We start from the raw sequence: 18,049 nt of genomic DNA on the forward strand, positions 1-18,049 counted from the left end.
ATTTTAAAACAGGAAGATTTCTTGGTAATTTTATTGAGGCAGAACACCGTGAAAAACATTGCGAGGCATGACATATGGTTCAAGTTCTCAAACTTGTAAGTCAGAAACAAACTATTAGTTGTCACATGGGAAATACTTTGTCCCAATTAAGGCACTGCATAAAAACAGAATATTCCCTGAACATTATTATACCCAATATGTCATCGGTAGAAATGTGATAAAAAATGAAACTATTTGTTCGAATGCAATTTAGAGAACCCGATAGGTTGTCCATTTTATTCAGCTTATAATTAAGATAGTGTTTAAATCTGAAATGAATTCTATATATGCATGTTCAATAGGCTATAGCACAACAATAAGAATGGAATCACATCTCATTTTATCGTAAATTGTGTAATAAGCGATAAGGTAAAAACTAGGGCTAAAATCCTTCCAGCAAAAAATGAAACAGAGCGACCTCAATTGCCCTAATTCATTCTGCTTTTTTCCTTTTTTTTTTTTTTAAGTCTCTTCATTTTCCCTCTGTTCACATTATTAGCTTACACATGAGTGCATTATTAGAAAATAACAAAGCGAAGCAGGGAGACTTCGAAGGAACGGGAGATAGTTTCCTTCGACAGCTGAAAGGTATTCTCATTTCATTTGTTAGGAGTTGCAAAAATAGTTTTATAGCCAGGGAGGGACAATGACCTCTCTCTTTCAACAAGCTTGGTGGTTGGTCTTTTGATGGAAAAACTCTGGGATACAACATCTGGTAATTTGTGTTACTGAGCTTAGCTGAGGTCTTAACGATGTAAGCAGATTATTCTTGAAGAAGAACAAAAAAAATTCCGGAAGACCCAATGGACTATTTAAAGTTATTAGGCATTGCATTCTAGCACTTCAGAGCTCTTTTCTGATTCATTTTCCCTTTAAAGCTATGCCTTTGGATCAATTTTTTTTTTTTTTTTAGGTCCACCTCCTTGCAATTCCAGTTGACTTTTTTGGTGGTCCACAGCTGCTTTGTCATTCACACTGGCCTCCTTTTTTTCCATCACAACAGAAATGATTACTTTGCTGATTAAATTTTCTCCTTCAGAACTTTAGGAAGCTCTCCTCCACCCTCGGGAGTCGTTTGCAGACCAGAAGGGTCGAGCAACCCCAAATAGCAAGAGCCAAGCTTCGGCAATTTTAAAGAAAGGGGGAAAATTGTGAACAGGAGCAATGCATGAAGAAAATGGCCCACCCCATCCAGGATCCCAGGCTAAAAAAAAAAAAAAAAAAAAAAAAAAAAAGGAAGTAAGAGATGGTACTAATTCATCCACTGTGGGAGCTTATTCCCACAGGCATCATATTGAAATCACATCCAAAGTTTGTGTTTCTACTTTGATAACAGTGGTGTGGGGTCCATGTAATACTGTATTTGTGTTACTTCATGGAGGAAAAAAATACAAATGAGATTAATTGTATAAGGCTTGGAAAGATTGTGGGCACTCCTTAGAGAAAGAAGTACGGTATATCAAAGTAAGACAGTAGAGAAACTTTCATGTGAAAATCTTGTCTGACTTAACTCTGGCTATAAAAATATTACTACGACTTGAACCTTTTTCTCACAGCATTACCAAATCAAGGTATAGAACACAAAAGACTGACTCACAGGCTGTTACCCACCTAGAAAGCCAGGGGATCTGGGACCAATTGAGCTACCACCCAGACAGGGAGCTCATGTGTGCACACAGGCTTGCTCGATTAGCACGTGGCTTTGCAGTTATGAACCGAAAAAAGCAATAACATTACACACCAATTTCAATCTCCCCTATGTACACAATCCTTTTGGATGGCAGGACCTTGTCTTCGATCACTGGTGCTTTGAGTCAAAGGGCTTCATGCAGTAGCTTAAAAAAAAAAAAAGGAAAGAAAATATTCAATTTCAAAATATCACAAATATTCAGATTAAGGGTTCATATTGGAAAAGAATACCAAACAATTTTTAACCTTAGAATATTCCCTTAAGAAAAACTAGTAAACATTATTTTTGTTAGCATGTAGCAAACTGATGTACAGTGATCCATAGCCTATTTAATACCAGGTATACTTTCCCACTTTATCATATTTTTCCACATGTTGTCTGTACTTTATAGAATTGAGGGTAGGACAGATCTATGACACATTGAACAGGATTCCAGCTCAGATTACTTTTGAATAATGTAAGAGGGTAGATACATTTACATTTTATATTACATTACCTTTAGTTTTGCTTTGCTATATTCTAATTTTATCATATATGAACTGTTCCCAATTAAGGATCCCATTAGGTAAGAAAGCAATCATCTTCTTTCCAACATGCTTTTAGAGGTTTTCTGTTTTAATAAGATGGACATTGAGATAAATATTTTTCAAATTGAGCTAAAAGCTACACTGGTCATTTCAATTTTTGCCCAACATTGGATTTGAATGACACTGTTGGTGGTAACAGAAAGGGTTGGCAACATTATATACTCAATTTACCTCTATATTCAAAAGATTTTTAAAAGATTTTATTTATTTGTTCATGAGAGACACAGAGAGAAAGGCAGAGACACAGGCAGAGAGAGAAGCAGTCTCCATTCAGGGAGCCCGATGTGGGACCTGATCCCGGGACTCCAGGATCATGCCCTGGGCTGAAGGCAGGCACTCAACCGCTGAGCCACCCAGAGTTTTTTTTTTTTTTTTTTAAGATTTTATTTATTTACTAATGAGAGACAGAGAGAGAGAGAGAGAGAGAGAGGCGGAGACACAGGCAGAGGGAGAAGCAGACTCCATGCAGGGAGCCCAATGTGGCACTCGACCCCAGGACTCCGGGATCACGCCCTAGGCGGTAGGCAGAGGCTCAACCACTGACCCAGCCAAGCGTCCCACTAGATTTTTTAAATTAATAGTAATTGATTTACCTCTATATTCAATAGATTTTTTTAAATTAATGGTAATTTACACTGTGGTGAGCACGTACACCTGAAACTAATGTAACATTGTATGCTAACTATACTTAAAAATTGTTTAATTAGTAGTAATTTACTGAAGTTTACCATTTTCTCATTTCGTTACTAAGATATATAATGCTTCCGATTAGCCACATCAGATGTACCTTGAGCATTTAGTACTTGTCTTTCCATCAGATCTTCCAGTTTCAAATTCGAAGCTGCATTTGTGAAGTTCCACTGCAGGAGGAAAAAAAAGTATCCATTTGTGGTTATAAGGGCAACTGTATAATCAGGGTATTGGCAGATAAGCAATTGCAAAGAGCCCATTAAAACAGAGAAACTGATGAGATCACACACAAAAAAATAGTTTCTCCTTCAGACTAATCTAGCGAAGTCCTTCACACAAAGTTATGTTCACTTACCAAACCAAAATGTTCTCTACATTTGGACTGGTTTTTTGGTTTTTGATATTAAAATTTGAAGCCTCACTCCATCTTAATAGCTGATACATTTCTGAATCAGCACATCTCTGCTTGGATTATTGATGCAGACAATGGAACATTCTGGAACTGGCTTGTGATCAGGTGAATTGTGCTACATGAACATAGATTCCATCATGAGACTTCAGATTTTTTTTCCTTGAATCACTCATAGTTTCAACTACTTTCTGTATATGTCAGTTCCTTCCAGTAGGCCAGGGAGGATGGGGAAAGACCTCACTAGCACAAGAACACATTACCTTTGATTGATTTCTCTCCTCAGCTCTGTCAATATCCAGTCATCCATTTTTCACATCCCATTTCCATTCTACCTCCCTACTTCAATCCTTAGAACACTACCCTTAAACTGTACTCTCTTCCCCATGACCCTACATCTCTCACAAAGTACCCCTTTGATTCTTTTATTGCCTGCTGAGAGTCTTCAGCTGATCACTAAACACCATCTGAATCCTGGGACAGATGTTTAAGGCCATTTACAATCTGAGTACTACCTATCATTTCAGGTTTCCTTTCCAATGTTTCTGGTAAGAAAATCATGTAGTGAAACAAACCACCAGACTTAGATTCAGGATATTCAAATTTGAATCTAGGCTTATGATATAGCCACTGTGTTTCACTGGGTGAGTTACTTAAACTCTCTGAATTTCAGTTTTCACATACCAAAAGCTGACAAGAGTGCTTTATGGGCCATATGTGAACCCAGATGTGCCTTTTGCTCCAGACAATGAATTTAAATATTTTGCATTATCCATGTGGCTCTGTGGTCATCTGTAAGTGTACCCACATAGCATCTGCACAAGAGGGCAAATGATACCCATATCACACCATATTGCTGGCAGGTTAAATGAGGTAACATATGTGAAAGACCCATGCTGGTGCTTGTTAAGGAAACATTCTCAAAAAAGCTTAACTTAAATTTAATGGGGCAACCGAGTGGCCAGTCAGTTAAGTGTCTGCCTTTGGCTCAGGTCATGATTTCAGGGTCCTGGGCTGGAGACCCAAGTCAGACTCCCTGCTCAGGAAGGAGTCTACTCATCCCTCTCCTTCTGCTCCTCCCCCTCTCAAATAAATAAAATAAAATAAAAACTTACTTAAATCTGAGACTGAATTACTTTACTAAACCCACCCTCTGAGTCCAGTTTCATAGACAAATCCAAAAAAGTCCTGTCACTGTCTATCTCTGGATTTTTGCTCCTACATTTTCTAAGACTATCCTCCTTCCTTCTCTGCTCAGACAAATCCTACTCATCCTTCAGAACCAGGCCAAAATATACTCACTCCATATAAATCATTCCCCAAGTTCCTGAAGAGTCAACCTCCAGCATTGGTCCAAATGGCAGCAATAACCCTCTTGGGCTTGGAATTCTCAGGCCCAGCAGCACTCTTGAGATCTGAGAAACCAACATTCTCACATTCCAGGTGAGAAAGCCAAAGGCCAGAAAATTAATAAGACTAACCCAAGCCCAGAAACCTGGTTCTCTGATCTCTTCTATCAGAGACTTTTTTTTCTGCTTCTCAGTTTATTATATGCAGGTTTGTTTTCTTTTTTTTTTTCTTTTTTAAGTTTCATTGTTTTATGTATGTGTCTTATCTTTATTCATTTGCAAGACACTGAAACTTAGGGATGGCTTCATATACCTAATGGATTTGTGTCTCTCATAGACACTAGCCCAGTGCTTTGCAATGTTCAATAAATATTTTGAATAAATAGAGAAAGAAAGGCAACTTTTCATGATTAAGTTCCCATGAGCAGGTGTCCAAGGGCTCAAGGTATAATGACTTCATCCTGTTCTTGCAAAGTTTTCAATGTTTCCAATGCACAAAAATTAAGCATTTGTTGTTCTCCACTATGACCGGGCAATATCTATGTGCTTTAAATGGATCATTTTATTCAAACCTCAGAGCTCTTTGAGGGACTTCCCTTTATTGTCAATTCCATTTTAAAATTAGAAAAACAAATCTGAGGATGTTTAAGTAAAGAGAGCGTCTTAAGCCACCCAGCTAGAGACGATCATCAAGGCCCAAACAAGATCATCCCAACCCACAGCTCTGCTGCTTAACCAGCAGGGTGAGCCAGTCTCTGAAGCCACCATTGTTGCCCTGCTAGATTCATAATGTCCCACATCACACTTGTGCCTGCTGTTATTACCCAGGATAGGAATGTATATTAAACAGCATAAATCATCTTGTCCTATGAAACTTCTCAAGTCAAAATTTCAAATCAGCATTGGAAACCAGCTTGGTATTGACTTGGCCACCTTAGCCGTTTTGACCTGCCCACCACTACTTATCCACAACCCAGCTATCTTGAGGTCACACAACACATATTTTTTTCTATACCAACTCCAAAACCTGCTTTTACAGCTCTCTTCAGCTAACTTAGCACAATTAGCTGAGTTGAGCTAATCCTTTGCTCACCCTTCTTACTGTGGATTCCTCATTTTGTTTTTGTTTCCTTCATTCATTTAACCAGTTAGCCTCAATAAGTCTACCAAATGCTATGCACTGATGCAGTCTTGTCCTAAAGGACAAATTTGATAAAGCAAACTAAGAATGGAAGCCAAGTGGTTCACTGAATTACTGGGTGAGGTATGAGAGACATCGCTGCATCGCACATGATGGGCACACAAAGTCAGCAGTGGGCACCTCAACTGCCTACTGAAGGGAGGGTTAGAAAAACTTCTTAGAGAATGGGTCACTTGAGCTGAGTGTTGAAAGGTAGGCAGATCTCTCCCAGCTGGACAATGGAACAACCATAAAAATTATTTCCTTAAGAATCTTCTTTACTGAAGTTGATCCCCATTGCCATAGCACTACCACATCTCCTGATGGCCTTATTACCTGGGCCTTATGGAGTTTTACCCTCATAGATGAGAATCTCTGCAGGATGAAAACAGGAAGCAGAATACTCACCGGAATAAAACAAAAATGCCTAGAATTCCAGTTACACGTCAGTCTTATTTGTTTATTTACTATGCAAATCCTTTGTTTCTTTTTGTATAAATTAAACTATTTAATAACATACAAATAGATAATTCAATGGATAGTACATGATTTCTCATTTATACAAATCAGGGAATTGGGGCTGGAAATAAGATATTTAAATCTGAAAGAAATCTTGGAGACCAGGTTAAGCATTGATGAAACAAATAAGTTCTGGGGCAGCATGGGGGTCAGGGTGGTGCCCGACTTAGGATTTCAGATCCCCACCAGAGAATCAGCTGGAACACTGAAATTCAATATTTTGCCACTATAATATATAATTCTAATTATACTTTGGATTTCTACTGTACAGTATGTCCTATATATAGGACATATTTTTTCACACATATATTTTCCTCCTTGATTGCCATGATAACTCTATATCTAGTGTTAGTATCTTCTGATACTCTCATTTTATAGGCTAAAAAAAAAAGATGAAGCTGAAGATAAAGTGATTTACTCAAGATCACAATAAGCAGCAAAGATAGAATCTGAACAATGGTTGCCAGACTATTATTTCTACTTTTCTTTCCACTCATATAGGCATCTTCTCATGTCTAATCACCACCAGAAGCAAGGATGTGGATTCAGTTCAGCAAAGCTTTATTGAAATTTTCTACAGCAGATTACTATGCTCAATCATGGAGAAAGAATAAAAAGCTAGGAAAGTGGGATTGCTTCCTACCTTCCTGAAGCTTACTATCTTTTGGGAAGCTTTGCAGAACAAAAAGATAAGTTTCCCTGGGAGATGCTGCAAGGCTACAGTGTTCTTTTAGCAATAATAACAAGTTTCCACATTAAACAAAGAAGTATTACAAATCTAATTCAATTAGACCAAAAATTTAAAGCTGCAAGGCTACAATGGTCCTTCAGTGTTAAGACCAAGAGTTTTTACATGAAACAAAGAAGTATTACAAATCTAAATCAATTAGTCCAAAAATTTCAGACCATTAGCTGCAAAACCTGAGGCTGTTGTGCTCTCAAGAGAACAATTTGGCAGTGAGATACCACCCACCATGAACCAAGATAATTATCCATTTCCCTGGATTGGGAAAAAAGTACCAGTGGGTGCCAAAACTTATGAAGCAGCTCTCATCAAGGGTATCGGAGCTTTTGCATGTCTATATTCTACCCCAGGGATTTCTATTACAAACATCAAGGCGTAGAAGAAATTCTCACTCACTACGCCAACTAGCAAAACCAAGAATTGAGGCCATGACTCTGTAGAGGACTAGATTCTTTCTTCCTTCTCTTTCTCTTGTCAACTCATTCATCTCAGGGCAACAGGTCAACATTCAGAGGCCAGGAAGGATCGTGAAATTGGCCTCTAAAGGATGCTGTCCCTGCAGTGATTTTGGACTCTGATTCATTAGCAGACGGAGATCTTGAATTTTCCACAATTCAACAGAAACCAGGACTGTGTAAATAGCAAATGATTATAAAATGGTTATGAAAATTTATATTTTTATGTATTTTTGGGTATTTTTAGAAAATCAAGATTGAATTATAAAACCTACCTTTTTTAATGTTGACTAGATATGATATAATACCTGGACAATATTAACTTATTAAATATTATACCAGTCTCTAACGTTAAAGATGGAAGAGCTGTCAGATTGAAAACTTACTGATTGGTTTTCATTTGTCTTGAATCAAAATACCCTTCATCTAGTCTTTAAAAGGAAACTGCTAATTTAGGACAGGAACTAGATCATCTGTTCAGGGGATGGAAAGTATTTCTTAAATAATTCATGGCAAAAATTTACCCTACTTTTGTGATATGAAAATGCCTTGTTGCTTTTCTTGGCTTGTAAGTAGATTCATCTACTTGCCTGTTTTGGTTTCTTGATATTCAGAAGTAGGAAAACCTTCTGAAATTTGAATCATACTTTAGATCCCTCCTGAGTAGTTAAGTGCACACCCACACACACAACTTTTCCCATAAACACCACATGCCAAAGCACACATTAAAATTAGATTTTTCCTACCAAGAGAGCGGGGGTGTAGAATATGCATCACCAGAGAGAAGTACTCCTTTCTGCAAGATGTAGTATAACATGGGCCTTCTTCAGTAGGTGTTAGAAATATAACTCAAACTCCTAACTGCATAATTTCTCTTTCTTCATTAATAGCTCCTCATTCTTCATATACTATGAAATCTAAATCTTCCATTTTAATAAGAAAACATGGATCCTAAATTTTAATTTGATGTTTGAATTGAATGCACATTAAGGACTTGGCCTTTTTTTCTGTCTAGCACTGGATGGTTTTTATATTGGTTGATTTTCATTCATCTTCTTTAATGCCAATATGTGTGGTCTTGGGTTGGACTGGATATACTGCTGAGTGTAGTGAGCTGAGTTTCTTTCATCCCAAAATTATACAATAAATAAGTCACAGGGCTGAAAAGTACAGCATGGGAATATAGTCAATAATATTGTGATAACTTTGGATAGTGACAGGTGGTGATGTCATTTATTGTGTCAAGCATTGTGTGATGCATTAGATTGTCAAATCACTACATCATACACTTGAAATGAATATAATACTGCAGGTCAACTATACTAAAAAAATCCCTTTCTTATACAAATCAGAAAAATTCTAAAATTATCAAAAATACTGCATTCATATTTCTTTAATGTTTGCAAATATTTAGTCTTATAATGAGTACAGGTCCTCTTTTTGGCATTTTCTATGTTCAATTCTAAAAAGACCCAAAGTTTCAGGTCCTACAGAAATAATGAGGTAGGAGTTAACTCAATCATATTCAATCACCTCTCTGTTCTAATGACAATATAATTGGTTCTGCTAAGGAGAGAAGGTATATAAAAAACCCATGATGAAACTAGGAGGGAATGTTTTAAAGGTTTTCCCCATGATAAAGATTAGTAGGGGAAATCCATATAAGTTTGCGGGGTGGAAATAGAACTTTCTATGGAATCTTCACTAGGCCCCAGGGCAGATGTTACTCATCAGCAAATCATTTTACTGTTAGATTTGTGAGGCCTGTTAAGAACAGCTTTGGGAATTTCATGTGAGGAGCAGCCAGTACTCAAGTTTAAGTCCATTCAGCTATGTCTGCCAAAGCCATTCTCCACACTTACTGCCAAATCCTGCTTGTGAATAAGCAACCTTCATATCTGCAAAACAGGGATAATGTGCATTTTCTTTAACAAACAACAACAAAAACAACTTGGTTTTGATTTAAACAATAAAAAGATATTTTGCTTGAAAATCAGGCATAAAAAAAAAAGAAAATCAGGCATATGCCTTAATGAATTTAACTTAATTTAACTAATTTAATTTCATGTTCTGTAAGTGATCACTTACTTGAGTTTGAGAACAGGTCAGTGGAGAGTAAACAGAGACATGAAGATTTGCATTAATGGCTTAATTGCTAGGTGGCAAACAATTTTGAAAAATAATGGGCCTGCAACCAATAGGCTAGGATTGCATCATCATCATCAATACCAATGTTGCATTTCTATGGCATTTTATACTTTTCAAAAGATTTTCATGTATATTATCTCATTATGTGTTCTATGTCCCTACTTTTCATATTCCACTAGCCAGCCAGGAGTATGCAATAAATACAAACGGAAGGAAGGAAGGAAGGAAGGAAGGAAGGAAGGAAGGAAGGAAGGAAGGAAAGAAGGAAGGGAAGAAGGAAGGAAGGAAGGAAGGAAGGAAGGAAGGAAGGAAGGAAGGAAGGAAGGAAGGAAGGAAAAAAGAAAAAAAAAGAAAAGAAAAGAAAAGAAAGAGAAGAAAAGAAAAGAAAAGAAAAAAGAAAAGAAAAGAAAGAAAAGAAAAGAAAAGAAAAGAAAAGAAAAGAAAAGAAAAGAAAAGAGAGGAGGATGGAGGGAGGGAAAGGGGGGGGAAATAATAGGCCTACAAAATTTTTCTATCTGGCCCAGGAAAACAAAATTAGTTGAATATTTGTTTCCGTATCATAGACTTTAAGTACAAAGTTATAACCATTCTTGATTGAATCTTTTGACTAAGAGCATACTTATTTATTCAACAATCACTTATTGAGCATCAACTGTGTGTGCCAGGCACCAGTGTGGATGCTCAGCAATGCATGGCTGCTGTCTCTGAGAGGCCTACTGTCTAGGATGGGGGAGACACAGGAAGATCATTAGTTCAGTGAAGAGGATGCAGATCATGAAGGGCCTTGTGTGTTCGGTATAGAAGATCTTGAGTTAATGGGAACCACTGAACACATTTCAACAGCAGGGAATGTAGACAGAATCATCTTTAGACAAATCTCAAAGAAAGCAGGAGAGCTGGAGCTGGGATTATATCTGGGCTTCACACTCGAGCAGTTAAATGGAAGATGTCATTTTAATAAAATAAAGAAGGATGTTTGGGACGAAGATGACAACTTCAAAATTGAGCATAAGTAGAGATGTCTACTCATGTGTATAGATAATATGATCATCCTAAACAGAGCATTGTAGGCAATGACATGCATGGCATGTCATCAGTACATTTTAGGGAGAGCTAAAGCCAGGGTGTGGATGAGCTCATTCAGGGATCCTACGTAGAGTATACGATGGGTATACCAATGAAGGATCGAGGTTCAGTATCAGACCACCAATAGTTTATGTTTATGTGTTTTCTCTGATGTTGGTCTGCTGCAAAACTGTAAGAAGCCATTTGACATTCCTGAACCTCAGTTTTCCTCTCCTGTAGGATGTATAATAATATCATATACTCATACAGTACTGAGTGAAATAAATAAACTAATCCATATAACTTGCCAGTGCATAGTGAGTGGTTAATGGATATTAACCACTTATTATTATCATCATTGTTGTTGCTATTATTATCATAATGAAGTGACCAGAGAACAGAGTGGAGACTATATGACATCAATATTTGGAGTACAAGTAATGACCAATGTTGAAGCTCAAAACCAACCTAGATTGTATTAAATGCAAAGTAGATAGAATATATAATCAATCCTTCTTACAGATTCTATTCTTTCTAGCTCTGTAAACATGATTGAAAAAAAAAAAACAAAAAAAAAAAACCATGATTGATCTCATTGTGCTCCAGGTTCCCTACTATAAATTTTGGACAATAGCAGCTTCCTAGCAGGGCAGTCATTAATAGTAAATTAAATCACACACATACCTGAATATGAAATTAGATAACACCCGTGTTACTAGGTCCTCTTCTTTCCAATAGCCAAACTTCAAGCATTGATCAAAACCAACATTGTATGTGAAAGTATGTTGTAATCTAGACATCTGTGAACAAGTTTCTCTGGGCTGCAGAAAGAAGATCAAACAATGTTAGACAGATGAAAACTTCTTTGGTTTAGAATTTCCTAGAGGTGTGAACTCTATTCTGCCAAGGGGAGTTAATTCAACCACCCTCTTTCTGCCAATAAACAGTTGTTCTTGCAAAAAAAAAGAAAACTTCTTTATTCTCTCCTTTTGGAAATGGCCAGAGTAGCCCCAAATAATGCAAGATTATAAATCTGGCACCAGGACGCATTGGCAAGACTTGATTAAATATGCCACTATTTGTCTCAACAAATGTTACCAGGTAAGTGGCAAAGGAGTTTGGCATACCTGTGCCAAGGGATCGCAGAAAAAGCAGCTGTCTTATTGAATATGTTGACTAAGAGGAAGCAGAGCTCTATCATGGGAAATAGATTGTTTGCAGAATAATAAAAGGTGTTTTTGTTGTGAAAGCAATTATACAAAACCGGTTCCTTAAGAGAAATCGTCAACTTCTTTCCAAAAATGCCAGAAAGTTAGAGTAAGTGGAATAAAATGATGATAACAGGAAGAAGAAAATGCATTTCAAAAGCATGCAATTGTTCACTCAGAAATCAAAATCCCTCTGCAACATCCAGAGTAGAGTGATCTAATGGGCACACCTCAAAAATAACTACCAGTGAATTGTCTCACTGCTTCATGACCTGCATTTCCAAAGAGCTGGGCCTAAAGACTTAGAAGCTTTAGGAGATGATTTTTCTTCACAAAGAACATTCATTCAAAAAATGCCCACATGACAGACACATATTGAATGGCAAGTGTTTGATAGATGTGGCCACAGGTTACAAATAAGATGGTGTGCTTGTCTTCACGGATCACAATCTACCAAGAGAGACAGACATGCAAACAATCCTTAATTAAATAAAATTTAATTAAACATGCTCCATGATTATGTGGTTTATCTCAGTGTTTTCCTCCTGGCCCATAAAGATCAGCCTCCCAACAAAAGTGTATCTGATTAAGTCTTCAGCAAATGTTTCATGTCCTCCTGTGTGAAATGTATTACAGGAGGTCTCAGCAGTTCCTTTTCTTTATTGTTAGGGTTAGCAAACATTTTCTGTAAAAAGGCCAGATTGTGCGTATTTTAGGATTTGAGGGCCAGACTGTCTCTGTTGACACTGCTCAACTCCTAAGTGAATGTAGCCAGAGACAATATATATACACTTAGGGGCATGGCTATATTCCTGGAGTGTTTTATTTATATTTAAAAAAAAAAAAAAAAAAAAAAAAAAAAAACAAGCCCAGATTTGGAACTTTGGTCATGGTCTGCTGACCTTGCTACACTTAGGTACTGTCCTGAGGCTTTCTGTGCTAAGATGTATCTTATCCACGTTCCCCTATTTACGGGCTTTGGTTGGGGAGGCGGAAGCAGGTGAGTAAGAAATTGCCAATGTTGCTTTCCTCTCTTTCACGAGTTTGCTGCATAAGAAGTTGATATTGGTATTAAAGTCATCACAAGTTCTAATGAAGTGCATCATACATACATCCTAGACCATAAGAAGGTTGGATAGATGGTTACAGAATAAAGTCATTTGTTGGAAACTTTTTTGCAGGACAACCTGGTGAGTTACAGAGAAAAGAAGTGAGCCAAATGAGCAAGCAAAAACAAAAACAAAAAAGGAAGCCAAAAGGAAGAGCAGAAAGAAATAGAATTAAAGAAATACCTTGTGTGAAAATCATTCTTACTATTTATAGGTCATATATATGATATGATATAAGACATGATAGTAGGGGAATATTTCTTGGAAAATGAGGTCTAGGGGCTCTGGGATGAGCCTTGCTGCTTAAAGACACTTGAATATGCTTCCATATCTTGGCTCTTGTAAATAATGCTACAGTAAACATAGGGGTGAGTGTATCTTTTTGAATTCATCTTTTCATTTCCCTTAGGTAAATACATAGAAGTGGAATTCCTGGATCATATGATGTTTCTATTTTTAATATTTTGAGGACCCGCCATATTGTTTTCCATAGTGGCTGCACCAGTTTGCATTGCCACTGACAGTGCACAAGGGTTCCTTTTTCTCCACGTGCTTGCCAACACTTGTTATTTCTTGTCTTTTTGATTCTAGCCATTCCGACAAGTGTAGGGTGATATCTCATTGTGGTTTTGATATGCATTTCCCTGGTGACTAGTAATTTGACCATCCTTTCATGTATCTGTTGGCCATTTGTATGTCTCCTTTGGAAAAATGTCTATGCAATGTATAGAATTGTTAAATCACTATGTTGTACATCTGAGATGAATAGAATCCTTTAAGTTAATTAAATAATTTAAAATTAATTTTTAAAATTCCTTGGATAAGGATGGACAACTAGGGTGCATCCCCCACTCCAAAAATGTATCTTTCATTGCCCTGGGTTCTACACCCTTGCAAGTCTGAAGCATGGCACAGTTACTGGATATTGCGGGCCGTGAGCAGCACAATTAAAGACTTATCAGGACAGCAAGGGGGATATCCTGGTGATTTTGCCACAGAAGTCCAAAACCAAGCTTGGACCAATACTTTGACAAGAGGTGGCAGGTACGAGTCTCAGGACAATCCCAATGCAGACATAGGGACTAATAAAGAAAACAGAAGAATTGTCCTACCCAGGGAAGGCTCATTCGGTAGAATGAAGTTCATTTATTCAAAGGAAGTTTGCTCATGATGAGAAAGACAGATTATCCATCAACACAGAGTAATGGTTTGGCTCAAAATAGAAACACATTTTTACATGTCTTAATAGAATAAAGTCACATTTCCTCCTCCTCTTAACTTCACTCTCCACTTCGTTCTTTTCAGGGAGGAAAGCGCTAAACTCTGCAAGGAACCTCAGATCAAAAGTAACAGATTACATGGCCCCCTTTTGGAAGCAGAGGAACACAGTTGCATTTAAACACACTCACACACACACACACAGGCACACACACACACTGCAACCTAGACACCAGAAGACATGCTTACATGTTACTCACACTCCTCCAGAATCAAGCCCTTGGTTTTCAAAGTGCGAGCAGAACAATGGGAGTCCAGGTACTAAAAAGAACACACCTTTAATTAATCTTGATGACTTGCCACCCTGCATCCACCATCAGGCTCGTTGGATCTCTGATTGCGTCATATTTTATTAATCTGTCTCCCTCATGTGGACAGTTTCACTCCCCCCACTCCTTGGAGTGACAAATATTGACAGCAAGCAATGCATTTCTCCATGAACATTTCATTCATTTCTCAGATGCTTACCAGGTGTGGTTCTTCATCAAATCGATTGCTAATTGTGGCAAAGACTTGGGGTAGGGGCTGCAGGGAGGCCTCCAAAAGAACCAAGTCATTGGAAAATCAATTTCCGCAGCTGCAACTTGGAAAAAGCTCTCCAGTGAATAAGCATTCAGGGCCATTGTATTCAAGGTGAGCATTCTTTTCTTGTGGAATATCTTATTGTGAGTTTCTTTGGACCTCAAGGATAGAGCCTCTTAACTTTGAGAATCTGCACACACTCTAATTTTTTCAGCCTAATGAAAAACCACAACCAAAACCAAAGGGCTACTCAATTTTGATAGGCACGCCATTCTAGGTGTTTCCCGTCCTATCCCAGGCCCCTCCCCGGCCCCCGGGGTTCGACAACCAGCACTACAAAATGCATATGTGAAGATCTTTTTCTTGGGTATGTCTGGTACGTCTTTATTTTTATCTTACTTTGAAAAAAGAACACAAGGAAAATTGCATCTTTCATTTTCAAATAATGCTAGGAGGTTTCCGTGCATACCTCCAATGGGAGCCAATCATGGCCTGTTAACAACAAGAAAACCAGTGATCTGGGGATATTTAATGCCGCATGGGCCCTGGAAGAAGGAGGACTCTTTCATTTCGCATACTTTGTCTCCGCCATGGAGCTGGCTGACATAATGGACTTTTACAAGGAGCTCTGAAGCAATTGGCAATTAAGTGGTTTGAAGGGGTGCTTCTGGGCTGCTGTGAAAGGCTTCAGGTGTGAAACGCTTGTTTTCAAGAGCACTGAACAAAATGTATGGTTGCTTTCAGCACCCCCCTTGTCCTTCCCGAGGAAGGGGGGGAGCCGGGGGAAGCAAGGACACTCAAGAGCAATTTGCTATTCAGCATCTGAATGCTAGACGCTTTCTTCCCCCCACAATCCTTGTGCGGCTGGTGAGGGGGGCAGATCGAGATGGCACAAACAGCTCTCGGCACAATGGTGGATCAAGAGAGAGGCAGGGAAAATGAGGCCAGGGAGAATGGATGCCTGAATGAAGGGAAGACGGCTTGATTGTTAATTGTGGGTAAATGTGTTGCAAGAGTGAAAAGGGTTCATGGGCTACTTTAAAGCTATACCCAAGCAATAAGTACAGAGAGTGGGGAAATAAGGAGATGGTCTTGACCCTTTTAAGGACTATAGTAGTACATCTGGCCCACTTGAAAAAGTACATTGAGAACTGTTCAAAACGGTAGGCAAATGCATATGTGTGTTCGAATCCCATTGCCTACAAGGAAAAAAAAAATCTGGCAACTCCAATTCACATGCAATGTGCACTTTCAAGTGTACTCTATTCTTTTTGAGTATTAGTCAATAGGACAAAGATAATATGCAATAAAGATGCTGTCAAATAGATAAATATTTAAAATATGACTTTTCCTCAAGAATACAGCCTTCTGTTCTAGGATAAAATATATTTGCACTGAAGCTAGCACAAGGGTAAAGGAAACTTCAAACAGGCTTCATGAAGGATATTGTTTCCTTAGTTCTGTTTCATGTCACTTTTCCTAGTCTGACCTTTACTTCCAACATATTGATTTTTTCCTAACCCAGCCTTGCTTTGCAGAAAAAAGGGGTATTGAGTCTTTGAGCTGCTTACATATCACTATTGTACATGCATTCTTAAAGGTGAAGGAACCCCTTTCAGCAGATGACTGGCTGACTGACAATGTGATTAGGATGGTCTGAGTACTTTTCATTTTAAATGTAGGAGGCCACATGTATCAGTCTGGGAAAAGAGACTGGAGCAGACTCAAATCGAGTTGTCTTTTCAAGGTTTCTCAAAGAGTTCTGATTTCTGTCTGAGCAACAGCTTCTCAGATGAAGTATATACCACATCAAACTTTATCAACCCAGACTGGAGCTCTCTAATTTTCTGATGGTTTCTTTCCTGCACATATACATTTTATCCAAGATATAATTAATATCAAAGTACTCTGGGCGAGGTAGGCTCTTTTTTTCCAACATTCTGGTTTCCGGTGGGAACATTTGTAAAATATAATCATCTAACCACATGCCGTGCTAATGAGGCTGAATTTTTGACTCATCCCATTACGCCATATAATCAAAAATACAGAAGGACAGTAAGCAATTAAACATTGGTTCTCCCCCTCACCTCACTCAAAGGAGGCTATTGAAATCATTTGAGATGTTACAGAATTTTGAAAATTACTTGGCAACTGCTCCCCAGTCCTTTCTGTGGCCAGATAAGAACCATGAGAAGAAGGAGGAAATGGCTCATCTTTCCTTTATCCTATTTCATTCCAGAATGATGTTATGACCATGTTAGTACCAGAGCCACCTTGTACAGTGAATAGGTCATAAAAGGTGCCCTTAGGGTCATGCAATAAACATGTTTATCTGAGGCCTTGTAAAAAACCCAAGTCAAGGATTCAACACAGCATCCCTTCATCCCATGTAGCATGCCTAGTTAAGTTAGATGAATTGCATGTTTGTGTCTAAATTGTCAAACACATCCTGCAGTCTACTTCTGTGGTATGGTCTGGTCTAGTGTCGGAGAAGAAGAGAAAGCTAAAACCCATCATGTCAATTCCAGACTCCAGCATAGAAGATAGCTCATGAATCAAAAGTCTGCTAGCTCCCACCTACACTATGGGTCCAATCACTTAGTGAGATTGTAAAGGTCTTATTTATCTCCAGTTCCACCCCCTCCAAAAATCCACAATGAGGACTAACACAAGCTTGACTCTGATGTTCCTTTCTCAGTAGAGAATGAGACAGTCTTCTTCATTTTCTCTGAAACACTTAACATATCAATGTATCAATGTTCTGAAAGTACCTAATCTATTAGCCAGATGTTTCCTTGCATCTACTTTCCTCACTGATATAGCGCATCTCCAAATACTATGCAAAATCTCTAGAAGCAGCATGTCTTCAGCCCCATCCCTATAACCAATTTCTTCACCTATGAGTTGGTCTCATAGCAACCTAGTTAGCATTTGCTTTTTTTCAAGGACATAAAGTGCATGCCATACACTGAGGTTAGAGTGGCATCCCACTGTAATCAAAGGTCTCTAGGGTCACTGAACTAAACTCACAGTCACCATCCTCAGAACTCCTCGGT

General features: G+C 38.2%; 1 long non-coding RNA gene across 50 annotated transcripts in view; it reads right to left on the minus strand.

The window, feature by feature from the left end:
- LOC140616885 (uncharacterized) overlaps positions 1 to 3,520 on the minus strand; it is an 87,806-nt gene extending 84,286 nt beyond the window's left edge. For 44 of the 50 annotated variants that reach the window (XR_012017212.1, XR_012017222.1, XR_012017219.1 and 41 more), the window contains exons 1-3: positions 3,362 to 3,520; positions 3,104 to 3,176; positions 1,651 to 1,874 (exon numbers count right to left, since the gene is read on the minus strand). This is a non-coding gene — a long non-coding RNA (uncharacterized lncRNA). Of the gene's footprint in view, positions 1 to 891; positions 1,244 to 1,650; positions 1,875 to 3,103; positions 3,177 to 3,361 lie in introns of those variants that run through there. The other 6 variants (XR_012017292.1, XR_012017294.1, XR_012017293.1 and 3 more) reach the window with 5 other exon arrangements.
- Positions 3,521 to 18,049: the final 14,529 nt, after the last annotated feature.

This window comes from Canis lupus, chromosome 2, assembly GCF_048164855.1.
Source record: "Canis lupus baileyi chromosome 2, mCanLup2.hap1, whole genome shotgun sequence".
Taxonomy (NCBI): Eukaryota; Metazoa; Chordata; class Mammalia; order Carnivora; family Canidae; genus Canis; species Canis lupus.